This window comes from Dermochelys coriacea, chromosome 8 (genome assembly GCF_009764565.3).
Source record: "Dermochelys coriacea isolate rDerCor1 chromosome 8, rDerCor1.pri.v4, whole genome shotgun sequence".
Lineage (NCBI taxonomy): Eukaryota > Metazoa > Chordata > Testudines > Dermochelyidae > Dermochelys > Dermochelys coriacea.
Window position 1 is genome coordinate 49,126,785 of NC_050075.1, and position 19,722 is coordinate 49,146,506.

Consider the following 19,722-nt stretch of genomic DNA (forward strand, 5'->3'; position numbering starts at 1 on the left):
CCACAAGCAATCTCGTGTTGTAGCTACTACGCGTGGCGAGATCAATGTCACGCTCCTCTTGCCTTTGTAGTTTAAGGAATGACTCCACTGCCACTCATGACATGTTAGTCACAGCGAGCAGCACACTGGTCAACAGTTTGGAATCCATTTCTGCAGCCCAAAGAGGCAGGGTGCACAGTACACAAATAGTTGAAAGATGGCACCAAATGCAGACAGAAGCACAGGGATTTCTGGAATGCGAAGCAATGCATCATGGGTCATTGGAACAGCACCCAGGATGCCTCACGACCCCCTCTGCCCTCCCACAAGTCTTTGCGGCAGAAGAGAAAGAAGCACTCTGTGGGATAGCTGACCAAATACTGCAAGTGTGAACATGCTATAGTGCAGGCAGCTGACAACGTGAACACACAACAGCAGTTTCCCTTCATCGCTCTCTGAGCAGCGCTGTAACTGCCAGACCTGTAACTCTGCCAGTGTAGACGTGCCCTGAGCTTTTTGCTGCACTAGCAGCTCTCTTTTTAATTAGTTCTACAGCAGGCAATTTTATGCTATTAAGTAGGAGAATGAGTCATAAAGAGGAAGGGCGGCCAGAGTAGCGGCCTCTGGTTTAACCCTGCAATCCATTTGGTGAAACCAGTTTAACCTAGTCTAATTTTGTCTTTCACCTTTCAAATTAACAGCTATGGCCAAAGCAGCAACCAGGGAGTATGCCATGAACAATACTCACTAACTTCTCACCCTCTCCAGAGGGGAAGCTGTGACACTCAAGAGGCCACAACAGCCAGAGTAAGTGTCTGTTGCTCATAAGACCACATTGCTTTTTTCTAATAGAGCTGAAATACATTGTGGAAGACCAATCTGAAGTAATTTTAAACTGCCAATGTGATGCGATTAATCGGCAACATGCCATCTCTGTTGCCTGCATTAGATATTAGAATCTATTACTGGCTAAACCTAGCAGAAAGTAGCAGAGGGAGCATCAGTTAGGAGAGACTGGTCAACAGCAGGAGAAAGAAGAGGTAAGAAAGAGGAGCAGGAACAGAGCAATACAGTAGTGGTCCCCAAACTTGTTCAATCGCTCCCCCCCACCTGTGCCCCCCAGGAGCCAGGGCAGGGGGTTGAGTGGGGCAGGAGCTGCCGCACTTGGGGCAGGTGGGGGGAAGCCACCAGTACTGTCCCTGAGTGCTCCTCCAGGCTCCAGCAGCAGCTCTTCCCAACCCCCAGTCATGGAGCCAGTTACCCAGGTAGCCAGACTTTTAATGTCTGGGCAGCTGGGACTGGGGCCAGAGCGGAACTGGTGGAGGAGTGGGGCTGGGTGACTCTCCCTCCCCACCTCCCAGGGGGCTGGCCCAGGCCCACTGTGCTCCCCTGGACAATCCTCTGTGCCCCTAGAGGGCGCGCCTCACAGTTCACGAAAGCTTATGCTCAAATAGATTTGTTAGTCTCTAAGGTGCCACAAGCACTCCTTTCCTTTTTGCGAATACAGACTAACACGCTGCTACTCAAACACTGCAATAGAGGTAGAGATCAATGTAGTCAGAAAAGTTATCCCATTAGAACTAGTGCCTGTTGTCAAACAAAAAAGCACCATCTACAGAAGTGTCAATTCAGGCATTGGAAAAAGGCAGGAGAGATAGTGAGAGTTTAATCATCTAAGCTAAGGAAAACTTGTGAGACCCACTCATCAATTTCTGATGCTGACAAATTTAGAATAAAAGCCATTAGTATATAAAGGTAGCCAACTTCTAGTGTCAAAGAAACTCTTCCTGTGCTAGAGGATTACTCAACTCCTGTGGGAGTTTTATGCTTAAAATTTTCAGAAGTGGCCAGTACCAGACTAACACGGCTGCTACTCTGAAACCTGTGATTATGCAAGGCACTGAATTTAGCCGTATAGAGTGGAAATCTGTCAACTTCATGAAAAAACTCGCACAGATACAGACATAAATTTGTTAGTCTCTAAGGTGCCACAAGTACTCCTTTTCTTTTAGTACAAGTAGTTAGCACATTTTAAGAGACCATTCAAAGTAGAGGGGCCCATTAACACTTTTGCAGTGATGCATGCAACTCATAAAATTTATCACTGAATGCCCGATTAGGAGGCCTACTCTTCTACAAAGACCAACTGCTGTTCTCCAGGCCGCCTGTGGAAATATTGATTGTGTGCCTATTTACAAAACAAGAATTCAGGGGTTCTAAATACCGATTTCCCAAAGCAATAGTATTTGCATTGTATGATTTTGTCAAGTCCTGAAACTATCCCTAGTTTTTAGAAAGGAGACATTCCTTCTTGCTATAAACAGCACAGAGAACAGCTGTTTAAAAATCAACACCACATGCAATCCCTTAACAAGACGCAACACTTTGCAAATGAGAGAAGTAAGTTTTACAACAAAATAAACCAGTTTTAAATGCATCTCTTCACCAACTACTCTACACTTTACCCCCAGGTAAGGCAATGGAAAGAGGATTCCATTTCCTATTCCTCAACATCCACGGTTTCTCCTGAGCAAGCACTTCTACTTCAGTTTTATAAGGGTATCCAGAATCAGCCTTTACTAAGTTAGAAAATTCTTTAACTCTTTCCTTCCTTTACATATACCCTGTATTAGTTGTTATTGTTGGGGAAGGGGAAAAGGCACAATGCTACTCTTGTTCCAATTATTGTTCAGTCAATATCCCTGAAAAAGTAGAATGAATCTAAATAAGCAAGGAACATATTCTTCTCTATATTTTGAGGTATGGAAAACATTGGGATCAAGTTAAAGTTTAAGCGGCCATAAGACCCTTTAATTTACTGATTCTTGATTTATATTGGTGCACGTCTACTCTGTTTCTCCTTCCATGCATCCTCTAATTCAGTGCTACTCAAAGTGGTCGTCCGCAGACCAGTGCCGGTCCATGAGCCATTGGCTGCCGGTCTGCACGCACATTGGGAAAAAAAAATTGCTGGTCCCCCACATCAGATAGCTTGAGAAGCACTGCTCTAATTTATATACAGATTTACAGTAGCTCAGTGACAGCTGGTGCCTTTCCAGAAAACGGATTTCAGCAAAACTCCAACTTGTGAAAACCAAGAAATATAGAGTAAGGTATTGAGCCTCGCCAAGTGCCGCAGAGACATGCGAGCAGCCGGCCACTTCTGAGAGCGGCATGGAGCCATGGCATGCAGGCAGCCTGCCTGAGCCCTGCTGTGCCAGCACCCCCTTGGCCCAGGGCTGCAGCCCCTAAAGCCCCTGTGTTAATTCGGCCCTGCTCAGGGGGGGGGGGGGAAGAGTGTGGGGGGGTTTCACCCCACTACCCACAGGCAACATAAGTTTTGCCAACCTAAGTGGAAGTGTAGACATGTCCTTATGCTGCTGACACTTCTGTTCTGCCTCTGCAGTTCTCTTCTGCTCATAGCCTGTATCTCCAGTATGGATGAGAGGCTTCACCAGGTAGAACAATCATGTTTGAGATCTTCCCAAAAGTCAGAGTCAATGTTGAAACACCCCAGGAATAACTTGAGCGAGTCCTTGAAACATTTCTTTCAGCCCCACAGAGTGCTTTCCTTCCTTTAGCTCGCTGTAAAAAATTCTTCTTTGGCCGTCAATTATCTGACATTCTGTTGACATGGCCTGCCCATCTCATATGTGAGATCAGAATATGGATGCTTGGAATGCCTGGTCGTATGAGAACCTAAGTATCTGCAACCTTGTCTTGCTATCTTATCCAAATCAGTTTCCTCAGACAGCCCATGGGGAAGTGATTCAGTTTCATAGCATGGCATCTGTACACCATCCAGGTTTCACATGTATACATCAGAGGTAGCAACATGATGGCTTTGTAGTCTTTCAGTTTTGTTTGTTGACCAATGCTTCTATGCTCCCACACATCTGCACATAACCTGCCAAAGGCCACACTCGCTTTCGCAATTCTGGCATTGGTTTCATCATCCATGCGAATGTGACAGTGTATTTCCAAGGCAAGTAAACCTGTCCACTGCCTAAAGGATTTGGCTATTCACTGCGATAGTAGGTTCTACGTCAGACTTTCCCGGTGCAGACTGGTAAATCACTTCTGTCTTCTTGATGTTGAGAGACCAAAGTTGTCACAAGCGGAAGAACAATAGCTCATACTATGCTGCATGTCAGACTCAGATCTGGCATTCAGGAAACAGTCATCAGCAAACCCCAGATCATGAACCGTCACTTCCTGTACCTTTGTCATCACCTGTAGTCTCCTCAAATCGAACAGCTTGCCATCAGTCCGATATCTGATGACAAATCTTGGTGTGACAGTCACACAAGGGGTCTGTAAGCATGGCAGAGAACATCATACTGAGGAGAGACAGCCCTGCTTGACCCCATTGGTGACTGGAAAGAATTCGGATGACTCATGGTCACCCCCATTTTCCAAACCATTGCAATGAATTTCTCCTGACAATGTACTCTGCATGCAAAATCCCAATAAGAGGTAGTCTCCAGCTGCACAGGAATTGCCTGGTCTTGCAGAACTAGCTCATGTGAGTACATATAGTACCTCTGCTGATGTTTCTGATCTCCAAATACCCTTTCTGCATCCTAAATTATGCCCCCAACCCTCTTGGAAATGGTAGCCTGGACAATGAATCACCACACATCAAGATAACCACTTCACAAATTAAACTACTGTTCAACACATCTTAAAAGCAAATATTGCAGGATTTGCAACAACCATGGAATGTTGCACATGCCAGGGATGAAAAAAAATTCGTGCTGGACCTCTTGAAAGAGAACAGCTTGTTCATCAACAGGAACATGTAACTCCATCTTTTTGTATTAGCATGTGTAACAGGCTGACAATTCTGTGAACCCACCCCAACTGCAGTTATTGTTGATTCTGCTGCTAGAGACCAAGACTACAGCAGATTCACTAGTACCAATGAAGTTCACTAAACTCCACCACTGATACAAGTTACACAGGAATGGCTCTCTAGATTGGATCTGCAGAAGAGAGGAGTTAGTAGACAGGTGTAGCAGTCCTGTGACCATCTCTAGGAGCAGCTGAACATGGAGGGAAGGCCTGGGGTGAACTTCATTAATAGATATCAAAACCAAACCCCAGGAAAAGGATAGCTTTGATCGCACATCATGCTGGCTGTGGAAAAGACTGCTCCCATCATGCTATTAAGTGTAAAGATAAACACTATGAAAAACTAAGAGCTGGTATAACATTAGCTCTTACACTCATCTTATATGAATGCAACACTTGCATGTGAATGTTTAACTGAGAATTATATTTTCCTATCAACATTTAATGAATTTCTGTCTTCCCTTTCTTCCTCCACCCTCCCCTTTCTTCAAAGGAACTATTCCAAAAGTTAAAGACTAACTGATTTATTTGGGCATAAGCTTTTGTGGGTAAAAAAAAAACAAAAACAAAAACAAAACAACACTTCTTCAGATGCAACTGAAGTGGGTTTTTTTTAAACCCACAAAAGTTTATGCCCAAATAAACCTGTTAGTTTTAAGGTGCCACCGGACTCCTCGTTGTTTTGGTGGGTACAGACTAACACAGCTACCCCTCTGATACTATTCCAAAGTTGGCATAATTCATTACTACTGAGGAGAATATTTTGGGGACAAGAGAAGTGTGCTTTTCCTTTTCTGGCTTTCATTTTATCCTATCACAATTTGTATTCTATACAGAAAACATAGGAATTGTCATACTGCACCAGACTCTGTGGTCCACCTTATCCTGTTTCCCTGTCTGACAGTGACAGTACCAGGTACTTAACAGGAAGGTGCAAGAATCACAGTAGGCAACATTATTTATCCAAATGAAGCTCTCATTCTAATCCCTGATAGTTAGAGACTAGTTTAAAATCATCAAGCATGAGGGTTTTTTTATCCCTTCCAAAACTCTGAATGTGTCAGTGGGAATATTCTTGTCCATATAAACATCTAGTCTCCCTCTGAATGCTAACTAAACTTAGCTTCCACAACACCCCAAAAGCCCTTTCGAAAAATCTAAATAAATTAGGACAACCAGTTCTGCTGTATCTACTACTTTGTTACAGATTTCAGAGTAGCAGCCGTGTTAGTCTGTATTCGCAAAAAGAAAAGGAGTACTTGTGGCACCTTAGAGACTAACAAATTTATTTGAGCATAAGCTTTCGTGAGCTACAGCTCACTTCATCGGATGCATTTGGTGCTCTAATAAATTTGTTAGTCTCTAAGGTGCCACAAGTACTCCTTTTCTTTTCACTACTTTGTTGACACTTTCAAAGCTCTATAAGAGTTTAGTGAGACAACTTTCCATTGGAGAAACCATGCAGGTTACATAGTATACTATCATATGATGATCTTCCAGAAGGTTTTATTGTTCTATTTTTAATGATTATTTCAACGAATTTACTAGGTACAGAAGTAAGTTTTACTATTTTTAATTCCCTGGATCACCCCTGGTTACAACATTTATTACCCTCCAATGCTACTATATAGTAGCTGTTTTTCATGAAATTGCATGTTTTTGCTAGAAGTTCAGCCACTTCATACTTAGGAAGTCATGGATATGCACCATCTGAACCTTGCTGAACCTCTAACCCTTCCATCTCAGACAGACCTCACCATCACTTTGTCTGAAAGTCCACTTATTAAGACTAAGGGTTTTTTAAAGTTCATTTAAGGCAAGATCTAGATCGGAATCCTGGCCCCGCCTTATATACAGCAAAATTTAAATAAGAGGAATTAGAGATGGGATACTAGCCATCATGGTAGGCTAGCAATAGTTCTGAAATCTTGCATGGGATCTACAAGTCCAGAAGCAGCTCTGGGGCTCTCAAGCCTTGTCTACACCAGAATAAGTTTGTGTTGCTAACACTGGCTCAGCTCCACCAGGAACAATGTGGCAGTAACAAGCATAATGTTATTGACTTATAGTAATTTGAAGTAAACAAACTATTTCACTGATGACCACTTTAAAAAAAAAACATCCAACCACAGCAGATCTTGTCTATGCTACAAAACTGCACTGCTTCTGAAAATCCCAAACAGTAAGTAGCAGGGAAGTCAACATTGCCTAAATTTGAATGGATGGGTCCAGGACAATAAGCATTTCAAACATGTTTCAATCAACAAGCCATCCCTGCCACTGAAGGCTGAAAATTGTATTAATACCTTCTTTTAATATATAGAGAGAACAGGTTCTCTCTCTCTCTCAAAAAGAGATATGAAACACACTCACCTCACCCAACACCCATTTCCACACACACCCCCACCATATGTTCTGTGGAATAAAGGAAGTAAAGCTAGGAGAGAGAGGAATGTTTTTTCTCTCCAGCGCATTGCTTTCCATTTCAACGTATAGAGGGCAGACAAAACTTATAAAAAACATTTATCTTCTCTAATAATTGCTCATTTTGTACTTTCGATCTATTTCATTTGCTCTCACTCAAAGAGCTGAATGTTTAAAAAAAATCATTTTTGGTCAAATATGAAGCATGGAAAATTTCAGCTTGAAGGATAAATTACCAAGAGGGGGGTTTTATGGATGCTGTTCTGTAATTTCAACTATAAGAGGACACAGTCAGTGCCACTCTAACAGCAGCATGAAACTGCAATGAACGAACGATTATCCAGAATAGTCATCTAATCAAATGTCAGAACAAGTACCTCTCACAGCTGATATACGAATAACTGCTGTGCTGCAACAGAGACATTATTTCCTGAAGCACTGTAACTGATTTCCCAATATAAGGGGGGGGGGGGGGGGGGGAAGAACACCTATGCATTTGTCATACCACACTGAAACAGGTTAGTGCCCATACAGTTTTACAGACATTAAGACTTCTCCTGAGTTATTTCAGAAGTATAGGAGACATAAGTCATTAATTCCTTTGAAACTACTGTAGTATGATGTCACTTCAAGTTTTACTACTTGCAGTTTTTTTCCACCAAATGCACCCGATGAAGTGAGCTGTAGCTCACGAAAGTTTATGCTCTAATAAATTTGTTAGTCTCTAAGGTGCCACAAGTACTCCTTTTCTTTTTGTAAAATCATGTTGGAATTCACATGGAAAAAGAAATATGGTAATCACAACATGCATAGCTAACAAACAAAAAACGAATTCCTGTTTTCGAATGGCATACAGCACACCTTTTTCGCAATGATGAGTCATGAGATCACTATCAATTTGTTAATCTAGCAGTGCTTCTCTTGGGCACTTGTCCAGTATCATATACGTCGGATTGGCAGGATTTGTTTTAAATCATTAGTCATTGTTAAACATCAATTTCATCGGACAAAAAAAAAAAAAAATATCTCTAACAGTTGACAAGTGCAGTTTCCCCCACAGCCTACACCTGCAGGTATCTGGTGTCACCAGCCTGGTGACCATGCAGGGAGCACTCTGCAGCCACCGGGGAGCACTCTGAACCTCCGGGCTCGCTCATTCACAGCCAGATGTACCGGGGCTATCCCCATGCAGAAGTCATTCTTCAGTAGGGTGGCCTCCTCTAGGGCTGGGAGCTCATCCTCCTCATGGAGTCTGGACCACAGCCTCCCCGAATGCTGAAGCCAGGTGTCAGGCCTACTGGCCATGCAGGGAGCCCCCTGAAGCCCTGCTGTCAGCACTACTCTAACACTAACCCCCTTTAATGTCCTGCAACTGTGAAAATTAAATGATTAAAAATATTAAAAATTAAAATAAAAAAAATCAAATCAAATTCTGCCACGCCTGTGTATATAGCAAGTCTCAGACCGGTGAAATTTTCAATCCTTGCCACCCTTTTCAGATTCTTTCCAAATATTCAGACATACAAGAAAATAAAGCAATTCATTCAAAACCTTGGGTGTATATATTTTCTGAATTCACCACTACTGAAGAGTACCAGATTGATAGCATTTGCAATAGAAGGTCTCCATCCAGATAGCTGGTAAATCATAGGCAACAGGAGTTCAAGTTTCTGCAAACCATCCCATCAACAAACCTGATTTGGAGGGCCATCTTTAAATGATTTAGGTCTTCAGCACTTAACTCTGTTAAACCTTTCAGTTAGGGCTTGGCTACACTTACATTTTACCGTGCTCTAACCTGCTGACTCAGGGGTGTGAAAAATCACCTCCGGAGTGCAGCAAGTCAGAGCGTTTTAAAGCACTAGCGTAAACAGGCTCCGAGCGCTGGGAGAGCGCTCTCCCACACTCGCACTTCAAAATACTGCCATGGGAGCGCTCTCGCAACAGCGCTTTGAAGTTTCCAGTGTAGCCATACCCTTAGCAAAACTGGTGCTGGTCTATGTCATGCAGACACTTACACTTTGAGAATTGGGCTGAAGCCATCATTAAGGCCAAGTGTACACTACAGACCTATCTGAGTGTAACTACATAGCTCAGGAGTGTGAAAAATGCACACCTCTGATCAACCGAGTTATACAGACCTAGCCCCCCCGTAGACTGTGTTATGTTGACTAGAGAGCTTCTCTCATCTACATAGCTACCGTCTCTCTGGGAGGCGGATTAACTACACTACACCAGCACAGCTGCATCAATGCAACATTTTACGTGTAGATCTGCCCTTAGTTTCATGAACCACAAACAGACATTAGATCAGACCTTGCAGTCACTATCAGCCAGACCAATTTCAAACCAACAATCTAGTACATTTTGGTTTAAATGATGCTGTTTTTGGTACAAAGAAAAAGCAATTTCCTCCTCATCTCTATGAATTCTAATGCTGATCAAAGATGTTTTACTGACAGCATGGAAATCGGAGTCCAACAAACAGAACATATGTACCATCAGTGCAAATGTCCCTCAAATTAACCTGCTAAATCATCTGCTCTGGAGGAGCCTTTTCTAGAGCAGGAATAATAGGCTGAAACAGTTTCAGGAAAGGCAGGGACAGGGAGATCATCTCCCTTTGATGCACCTAGCTCTTATTAACTTTAATGGAAATTATATCTTCAAATCAATGGTAGAAATGAAACACTGCATTTATGGATGGATAATTTCTATACTAATTTAACTGATAAAGATGTGGACCCCAGTCCTGCCAGCACTCAAGCATGTGCATAACTTTATTCAATGAAGTCAATGAGACCACACAAAGTAGTTACCCACATGCTCAGGAACTGACAGGAGAGCTTAAAACAAGATTTATATATTCCTGAAGATGGAAAAAAAAAAACTTTAGTGGAAAAGGTAACACTTCCATATGTCACCGAACCTAGGCATCACTGTAGTATAGCATAAATGTAGAAATAGTCCAGTTGTCATCTTACAACAGAGTGATCAAAAGATAATATGTCACTAAAAGAGTCAGTGGTGAAAAAGCAGCATTGCTACTGATAGAGGTGAACTGGCTGTTTTAACATGAACTCATTTTTGCAATTTAACCATTTGGCCATTAAAATTACATTAAAACAATGGATGCTCCTTACTAACTGATAAAATGTCACCAATACATTTTTTTCCATAAATGACTAAAACAAAACAAGTTTTAAAACAACTGTTCAGGAGAAAGCAGCGTGTGCGGAAAGAATTTAATGAAATATCAGTTTCCCTACTCGTGGACTCTTAAAATGACACAGATCTCACTCAATATGGCCTCTGAAGCCAAAACATCATTTCTGGGCATTTTCTTTTCCCCCTCCCCCCCAAAGACACAAGTGTAGCTACTCAGTGCTCTGTTTCCTGGCAGGAAATCCTTGCCCCATCTTTTAACTCTGTGTCTAACATAATACCAGAAAGAAAAACAATTTCAAGTTAGTTGTGTCTTTTTAGATTTACGTTTCCCAAACAAATGCCACGCTCTCAGTTTCCAGGCACACACACACAACTGACCCTGAATGTTCCCTATAACTTTGATAGGCACCCAAAACAGCAGCAGGCTGACTAAGGGGGGAAGAGACGCACACAGATATTCGTAGATATATTTTAAACAAAGCATCCACTGCGTGTCACATCAACTCTGCAAACCCACAGTGGGAGCTAAACCCTTTGAAGGCAGGAACCAACTTCCCATCTGTGTTGTAAAAAAACTACATACCTTTATAACTGGGGCTGGAGAATATATTCTCTCTCATACGTCAGACTCTCCCCGCAACCCAAAAAGTGCCCTCTGCCCCCACCCCAGAGTGACACGAGGCCAGCCCCAACTCCCCGAAACCAAAAGCCCCTGGAACTACCGCCCCTACTCCTCCTCCAAGGGCAAAGGAAACCTCTTCCTCCCGGCCCCCAGCTTCATAGAACTCGCCGGCTTGGTCTCCCCCAAGGCAGAGCAACTCGGAAATGGAGACCGGCCGAAGCCTGAGGCCTAGAGACGGAGGCAGGAACATAGGCTAGAGCCCTCTGCAATGACCCCCTATCACCTGAAAGCCTTAACTAAAGCAGGGCCAGCCCCCGACCTCCACTGGGCCAGGCCCGAGAGAAGCCACCTCCGCCCCATTGTTCCCCGCACCGACGCCCGGGACCCGCACTCACCGCACGGCTGGGCTCCCAGCAGCGGCTCCTCTCAGCTCTGGGACACGGGGCTGGCCACAGCGCCCACCGCCTCCAACACCGGCAACAGCAGCAGAGGCCGCCTGGCCGCCGCCGCCGCCTCCTCCCCACGACCGGCTGCTACTGCTGCCTCTGCAGCAGGGGCCATCTTGTGCGTCTGCCGCCTCCCCCCCCCCCGGGACTGCTCCTCCCTCCCCCGGCCTGCCCGGAGCTTCTTCCCCTTCCCGCCGCCGGCGTCCGCGCAGCGCCAAGGGAGAGGAGAAAAGCAGAGTCCCTGGCGGGGGCTACGCTGCTCCCCGGCTAAGGGCAAACGCCGCTAACAACGCCCTGGGTGTTTGGCTTCGCCCCTCACTCAGGCAAGCTTCAGCTGCCAAACAAAGCCCTTGAAGGCTGAACCCCCTTTGCTGTAGCCTTTCGCTTCCACTTTGGCTGTTCCCACGACCAGGCCCGAGCCCTTTCTGGAAAGGAGACACGCAGGTGAAACCGCCTGGCTACTCCCCTCCTCCTCTAACAACACCACCCCCTCATCCCTACACACACACACGTATTTCCGAAGCGGCAGGAAGATTAACGGGTGCCCTTCCCCCAAACGCTTTCTCTCGCCCAAACGTCACCCCCGCTTCTGGGCAGGGGGTGGAGAAAGATTAATGGCTCCACACCCCTTGTACTCTAAGGGAACCATCCATAAGTGGCGGCTTCAGCTGTTGGTGGTGTTAGGCCTACGCATGCCAAGTATCCCAGCCTGGGAGAGGCGAGTCCTCGGTTCTTAGGAGAAGGGCGAGGATGACACACCTTGTTATACTGCTGTTAAAATAATTTAGAACAAAGGTAAGATATTTCAGCGTGTCCCCCCCCCCCCAACGGATTCCTTTGTCACATAATATCTGGCACTGCAAGCCTGGCTATTTGGGGATTTTCAAGTACTTTCCAAGCATTAATGAAGCCTCACTGCATTAATTACATAGCAAATGTCCAAAGTTTAGAAATTTAAACTGCTTTGTGAGAGCTAAATATTATTAACTACGCCTCTGTTTTACAGATGCATGAACTGAGACATAGAGGCTGTGACTTGTTCAAGGACATACTGACAATACAAACCAACAGTCCTTGCTGCCCAGGTGTGTGCTATAAAAACTAAACAAATTTGGACTTCAGTTCTGCAACTGACTCTGTGTGATCAGACAGCAGTTCCTACATGGAGTCCTGTTGACTTCAAGAGGGTATTCAGACCCATTTGCAGGATCAGGGCCTTGTACTATTTCATTTCACTCTATCCTTTCAGAAAGCTAATTGAATCACAGTGTATTTTAAAAGTGGGTTTAAAACACATCTTTATCCTTTCCCTTCTGCAAATTGCTTTCTTACATAGGTGCTTCAGAACTATTATTTATATTATACCACTCATGGACCAGGACCCCATTGTGCTAGGCACTGTATAAACAGAACAAAAAGCCACTCTTTGCCCCAAACAGCTTACAATCTAAGTATAGGACAAGAGGCAACAGATGGACACAGTTCAACAGGTGCTAATAATTAGGCTTGGCAGGATTAGATTCTTTAATTAGTAAATAGCATTTTCACACACACTGACAGATAAATATTTGATCAATAACATTCAGAATTTACAGATAGGTAAGGTAAGGAAAATGTTGCTTGAGAATTTAGAATTTCTCTTGAGGATAATTTGTATATTTTTGACATGCAATGTTGACAATTTGCTTTTTAATGGTTATAAAGCTTTAACCTTACTGTTTACTGTCATTAAATAGTTATATGATCCCCCTATTATTTCCCACAACTATGAAAATTTAAATTGATACAAATCTAAAAAAAAAACCCCACAATTTTGTGCAACTGTGAAAATTTAAATACAAGTAAAAAATGTTTTCAAATAAACTAATGTTATTTAAAAAAATGAATTTTGCCAATCCTACTAACAGTACAATTTTTTATTTGTTTTTGATCAGTGTCAGGTATGACTAGCCTCTTTGAGAGAAAGAAGAATCCCATGCACCTGGACTGATCACCCGCTGCCTAACTTAGGGGAAGGCACCTGGACCTTATAAGGGGTAGACAGCTACAGGTGCCTTCAGGGAGTAAGAATGCCCCTGCAGGGGCCTGAATTAGTGGGGAAAGATACAGTGAAGGAAGAGAGGATTTGGCCTTCTCCACAGGACTTTTCCCCCAGTAGTGTTTTCCCCCTGCTAACTCAGGGCCTTGTAGATGCTTTCTTATTTCCCATGCATATGCTGCCACCCACGTACAGTGATTTTCTTCTTTATAAGGCCTAAGTGCCTTTTCTTAAGCCCAACTGGGTAGCAGATAATCTGTTGAGGGGCACTGGACCCTGCTCCCTTTTAAAGGGGCAGTGCTCATGGGACATTCAGCTTCCCTGAGCTGAATGATTCTAAAGTGTTATCCCTGTGGTAGTCTATGCGGATAGGGGGCCTGAAAATGTTGTTGTTGTGTACAGCTTAATTAACTATGATAGTGTAATGAACCTGTTCATTCATTACAGGGGACTGTATTCATCCCCAGTTCAATATCTAGCCAGCACAGGTTTCAGAGTAGCAGCCGTGTTAGTCTGTATTTGCAAAAAAGAAAAGGAGTACTTGTGGCACCTTAGAGACTAACAAATTTATTTGAGCATAAGCTTTCGTGAGCTACAGCTCACTTCATCGGATGCATTCAGTGGAAAATACAGTGGGGAGATTTATATATACACACACAGAGAACATGAAACAATGGGTTTTATCATACACACTGTAAGGAGAGTGATCACTTAAAATGAGCTATTACCAGCAGGAAGGAGGGGGGGAAGGAGGAAAACCTTTTGTGGTGATAATCAAGGTGGGCCATTTCCAGCAGTTAACAAGAACCTCTGAGGAATGGTGGGGGGGGGGGGGGGGGCAGGGGGAGGGAGAAATAGTTTTACTTTATGTAATGAGTCATCCACACCCAGTCTCTATTCAAGCCTAAATGTATCCAGTTTGCAAATTAATTCCAATTCAGCAGTCTCCTTGGAGTCTGATTTTGAAGTATTGCCACTTTTAGGTCTGTAATCGAGTGACCAGAGAGACTGAAGTGTTCTCCAACTGGTTTTTGAATGTTATAATTCTTGACGTCTGATTTGTGTCCATTTATTCTTTTACATAGAGACTGACCAGTTTGACCAATGTACATGGCAGAGGGGCATTGCTGGCACATGATGGCATATATCACATTGGTAGATGCACAGGTGAACGAGACTCTGATAGTGTGGCTGATGTGATTAGGCCCTATGATGGTGTCTCCTGAACAGATATGTGGACAGAGTTGGTAACGGGCTTTGTTGCAAGGATAGGTTCCTGGGTTAGTGGTTCGGTTGTGTGGTTGCTGGTGAGTATTTGCTTCAGGTTGGGGGGCTGTCTGTAAGCAAGGACTGGCCTGTCTCCCGAGATCTGTGAGAGTGATGGGTCATCCTTCAGGATAGATTGGAGATCCTTGATGATGCGTTGGAGAGGTTTTAGTTGGGGGCTGAAGGTGATGGTTAGTGGCGTTCTGTTATTTTCTTTGTTGGGCCCGTCCTGTAGTAGGTGACTTCTGGCTCTGTCAATCTGTTTCTTCACTTCAGCAGGTGGGTATTGTAGTTGTAAGAATGCATGATAGAGATCTTATAGGTGTTTGCCTCTGTCTGAGGGGTTGGATCAAATGCGGTTATATCATAGAGCTTGGCTGTAGACAATGGGTCGTGTGGTGTGATCTGAATGAAAGCTAGAGGCATGTAGGTAGGAATAGCGGTCAGTAGGTTTCCGATATAGGGTGGTGTTTATGTGACCATCGCTTATTAGCACCGTAGTGTCCAGGAAGTGGATCTCTCACGGCTAACCTGGTGGCTGAACTTTGTGACTTTGTCCTCACCCATAACTATTTCACATTTAGGGACAATGTATACCTTCAAATCAGCGGCACTGCTATGGGTACCCGCAGGGCCCCACAGTATGCCAACATTTTTATGGCTGACTTTTAGAACAATGCTTCCTCAGCTCTCGTCCCCTAATGCCCCTACTCTACTTGCGCTACATTGATGACATCTTCATCATCTGGACCCATGGAAAAGAAGCTCTTGAGGAATTCCACCATGATTTCAACAATTTCCATCCCACCATCAACCTCAGCCTGGACCAGTCCACACAAGAGATCCACTTCCTGGACACTACGGTGCTAATTATTTCTCCCCCCATCCCACTGTTCCTGAGATGTTCTTGTTAACTGCTGGAAATGGCCCACCTTGATTATCACCACAAAAGGTTTTCCTCCTTCCCCCCCTCCTTCCTGCTGGTAATAGCTCATCTTAAGTGATCACTCTTGTGGGAAATGCTGAGTATCAGATGTTTTAGAAATGTGTGCCAAGTAATGGAAAATAACAGTACAAGAGATAAAGGACAAGGCCAGAAGATTTTGGCTGGACTGAGGACTAAACTTTGGCTGAACTGAGGACTAATGATATAAGCAGCACCTGAGAGTCTTTACTACCACAAGATAATGGAACCCAAAGATAAGAATGATGAGAACATTGGGTGATAAACAACAGAAAAGGAATAAACAAGTGCTGTATATATATTGCTGTGGGAAGGGAAATAAAGTGCTTTTTACCAGCAACTGTGTCAGTGGTCCTGTAAGCCAGCCTGCTAGCAGCAACAAATGGTGACTCCGACGTGATAGAATTCTGTGAATTTGATACCACGGACAGAGGAAGAAATAGCAGGGACCGCCGCTGCCGGTGTCCTCCGTTCGGGTGAGGAACCGGGACGCCCAAGAGGCGGGGGAGCTCCCACTGAAAGGTGAGCGGCGGGGAATATCTCTCATAATGGGAGTGGCAGCATCAGCAGATGAGCAGGCCGTGTTTACGGTCTTAAGCAATCTGCTTAATAACCAGGGAGAAAAATTTTCCCCAGAAGCTCTTCAAAAATTGCTTCGGTGGGGAAAGCGACGGGGTGTCCTGGTTAATGCAAAGAATGTGTTTGACTCCTCGGTGTGGAAAACAGTGGGGGAAGACCTGTGGGACTTTGTGGGGGTCGGAAATAAAGAAGCTGCTGCCTTGAGCCCTATCTGGCGGACTGTTCATCGAGCCGTTACCACCGCAGCGGCTCAGGCAGGGGCGCGTATTGCATTACGCGAGGCTTCAATTGGACGAGGGCAAGAAGAACGGGGGATGGGGGTGATTTGGAGGGATGGGGGGGGAGGAGTGGGATCTCCTGACCCAATTAAGCGCTGGCATGGATTGATAAAGGATGCTATAATTGAAGGGGAATTTTTGGATGCCATGCCGGCTACTTTCCCGGTATCGGTATCAAGGGAGGGGGTTAAATCTTGGGTGCTGTTAGACTGGAAATTGATGAGGGAGGCTCAGAAAGCTATTGTGACGTATGGCTTGAAAAATCCGTATGTACAAGCGTTATTAGAACAAATATTCTCGGGGCAAGCGATGTGTCCCTTTGACGCCCAGAAATTTGCAGACATGTTATTAACACCCACACAGAGATTATTATGGAAGGATTCATGGAGAAAAAAGGCTGAGCATGCGGCAGTGCTTAATTTAGATAGACCCCGGGATGACCCTCTCCAGGTAGCATCAATAGACATGTTGTTGGGACAGGGGCGATTTGAAGAGCCTCAGCTACAGGCGCGATTGGTACCCCAAATATTACAACAGTCTCAGCTTCTAGCATTGGAGGCATTCAAAGAGCTCCCTGATTTGGGCACCCCTTCACCTCCCTATTTAAAAGTCACGCAGGGAGTGGGCGAATCTTTTGCCCTCTTTTTGGACCGCCTAAGGACGGCATTGGATAGGGCCCCTAATTTAACACCAGTCGCCAGATCAGCATTGGGGGTAGATTTAGCCCTTCAAAATGCTAACCCCACGTGTAAGAAGATTTTGGTGACTTTACCAAAATCGGCCTCTCTAGTCGACATGATTGAAGCCTGCACTCGTGCCCCCTTGGTGGAGGAGGAGGATAAGGCAAAGATTCATGCACGCGCCTTGGCGGTAGCCTTAAATACCTCTAAGTCGAATTGGCGTAGAGGAAGGGAGGGGGCGTGTTATTAGTGGGGAAAGATGGGTCATTTAAAACGGGATTGTCCCAAGAAAAGAGGTCAGACTAAAGCCCCTTTTTTGTGTTTGGGACTTCGGATCACTAACTGCACCGTACGCCCCCAGCAGTTAAAAATCTCTCCTCATGTGCGCACACTGTATGATGCACAAAAACTGCTAGGTGAACTGCAATGGCTTCGCCCCCTTTGTGGCATCACAAATCAGGATATAATTCCTCTTCTTCCCTTATTAGAAGGGGGGAGAGCCCCTGGAGATAAACGACAACTGTCGGTACTACAGAAGCAAGCATTACAACGAATAGGACAGAAGGTGGGGGAGGGTTATTCCGGGAGATATCGGGAAAACTTACCCTTCGTGGTAGCGGTCTTTAGCCTAGATGCAGTATTGGAAGCGCTATTATTTCAGTGGGATACAAGGGATAAAGACTCCCTAGTCGGTTTGGAATGGATATTTCCACCGTGTAAAAATGTGCGTACGGTAACTTCCAGAATGGAAGCAATAGCCATGCTAATAGTGCAAGCGCGGAAAAGAGTAACTGTAATGACAGGAATTGATCCGCATCAGATTTTGTTGCCATTTTCAAAAACGATGATTACACATCTGTTGATGTATGACACTGTTTGCTGTTGCCCTAGCAAATTATCAGGGACAATTGAGTTGTCATTACCCTCCCCACCGCCTGTTTTCTTCCCCGTTGCAGTTGGAAAAACACCTTATGAGACAGGAGAATCCAGTGACAGGAATAACAGTATTTACTGATGCGGCTGGGTGAACAGGGAGAGCAGGGGTAGTCTGGTGGAATGGACGTACTTGTGCCCATATGTCATCATCCCAAAGAAATTGGCAGTCACACCATGCTTGCAGTTTATGCCAATTTGTCTTCACAGTATTCGAATATGGCAAATTGGGGCCCTGCCAATTACTCCTTGCCCCCTACGGCCCTATCTTTACATACCCCGTACCCAGCCGGGGCAGATAATGTAACGTGTGCACGAGTGGTTAATTGCACACGCGCAAAGGTACCCATGGGCTGCCAAACCGTAAGTGCCCCCCTTTTGAATTGTACTAGTGCGGTTAATGTTTCTTTTAATTATGGACATATTATTTTGCCGTCTGGTTGGTTTTTTACCTGCGGCGCACGAACCTTTAGTTATATTCCTGCCAATCTAAGTCATAATACCTTGTGCTGTCTTAGCCGAATGACCCTTTTGTTGCCCGGAAAGAATCAGCAGCGAAATCGGCGAAGCACGGCCCTGCAAAATACGTGTTCCGCCGATGTTGCCTTATATAGTCACTCGGAATATTTGGCTTTGCTGAATGCTGTTGCAGGCATTCCTGGCTTTGCAACTTATTACACGGTGTAAACTTTGAATGCATTAGCTTGTTTTGCTGTTAAAGCGCTTAATGCTATATTACAGGCAATTGCTCTTTTAAGTATGGAACAACAGGAATTAAGAGATGCCATTTTAGATAATCGAGCTGCGATTGATTTTCTATTGCTTAAGCATCCCTGGTGTTGCTATTATGGAAAATGCTTTTAATTTAGAGAAATTAGTGTGTTGGAGTATTAAACAGTTTAATCTAATTTTTGAAATATTAACTGAATTATTAATCGATGTAGATAGCATTTGCCATGCAGTTTTATATAATAGTGCTGCGAGTGAATTTTTGTTATTAGCCCATGGACACGGATGTGAAGATTTTGAGGGTATGTGTTGTGTTAATTTGTCAGATCATTCTCACTCCGTTCATGAATTATTTGCAAAATTAGAACACAATATGGATAACATCATTACAGCACACTCTTTTATTAATTGGTATCTGTATTGGTATAATTTGTTTGTGTGGTCCATATATAGTTCAATGTATGCGTTGGGGAATGTCACGGATGATTCAAGCTGCTTTTTAACAAAAAGGGGGAGATGTGGGAAATGCTGAGTATCAGATGTTTTAGAAATGTGTGCCAAGTAATGGAAAATAACAGTACAAGAAATAAAGGACAAGGCCAGAAGATTTTGGCTGGACTGAGGACTAAACTTTGGCTGAACTAAGGACTAATGATATAAGCAGCACCTGAGAGTCTTTACTACCACAAGATAATGGAACCCAAAAATAAGAATGATGAGAACATTGGGTGATAAACAACAGAAAAGGAATAAACAAGTGCT

General features: G+C 44.1%; 1 protein-coding gene and 1 long non-coding RNA gene across 13 annotated transcripts in view; one reads left to right on the forward strand and one right to left on the reverse strand.

Moving 5' to 3' along the window:
* RC3H1 (ring finger and CCCH-type domains 1) overlaps positions 1 to 11,575 on the reverse strand; it is a 106,015-nt gene extending 94,440 nt beyond the window's left edge. For all 12 annotated transcript variants that reach the window (XM_043491086.1, XM_043491084.1, XM_043491092.1 and 9 more), the window contains exon 1: positions 11,443 to 11,575. The gene's annotated coding sequence lies outside the window, so the exon portion shown is untranslated. The remainder of the gene's footprint in view (positions 1 to 11,442) is intronic.
* Positions 11,576 to 12,069: 494 nt separating this feature from the next.
* LOC119860165 lies at positions 12,070 to 14,136 on the forward strand. Its single transcript, XR_005294447.2, has 3 exons — positions 12,070 to 12,288; positions 12,500 to 12,578; positions 13,428 to 14,136. It is a non-coding gene; the product is annotated as an uncharacterized LOC119860165 (long non-coding RNA).
* Positions 14,137 to 19,722: the final 5,586 nt, after the last annotated feature.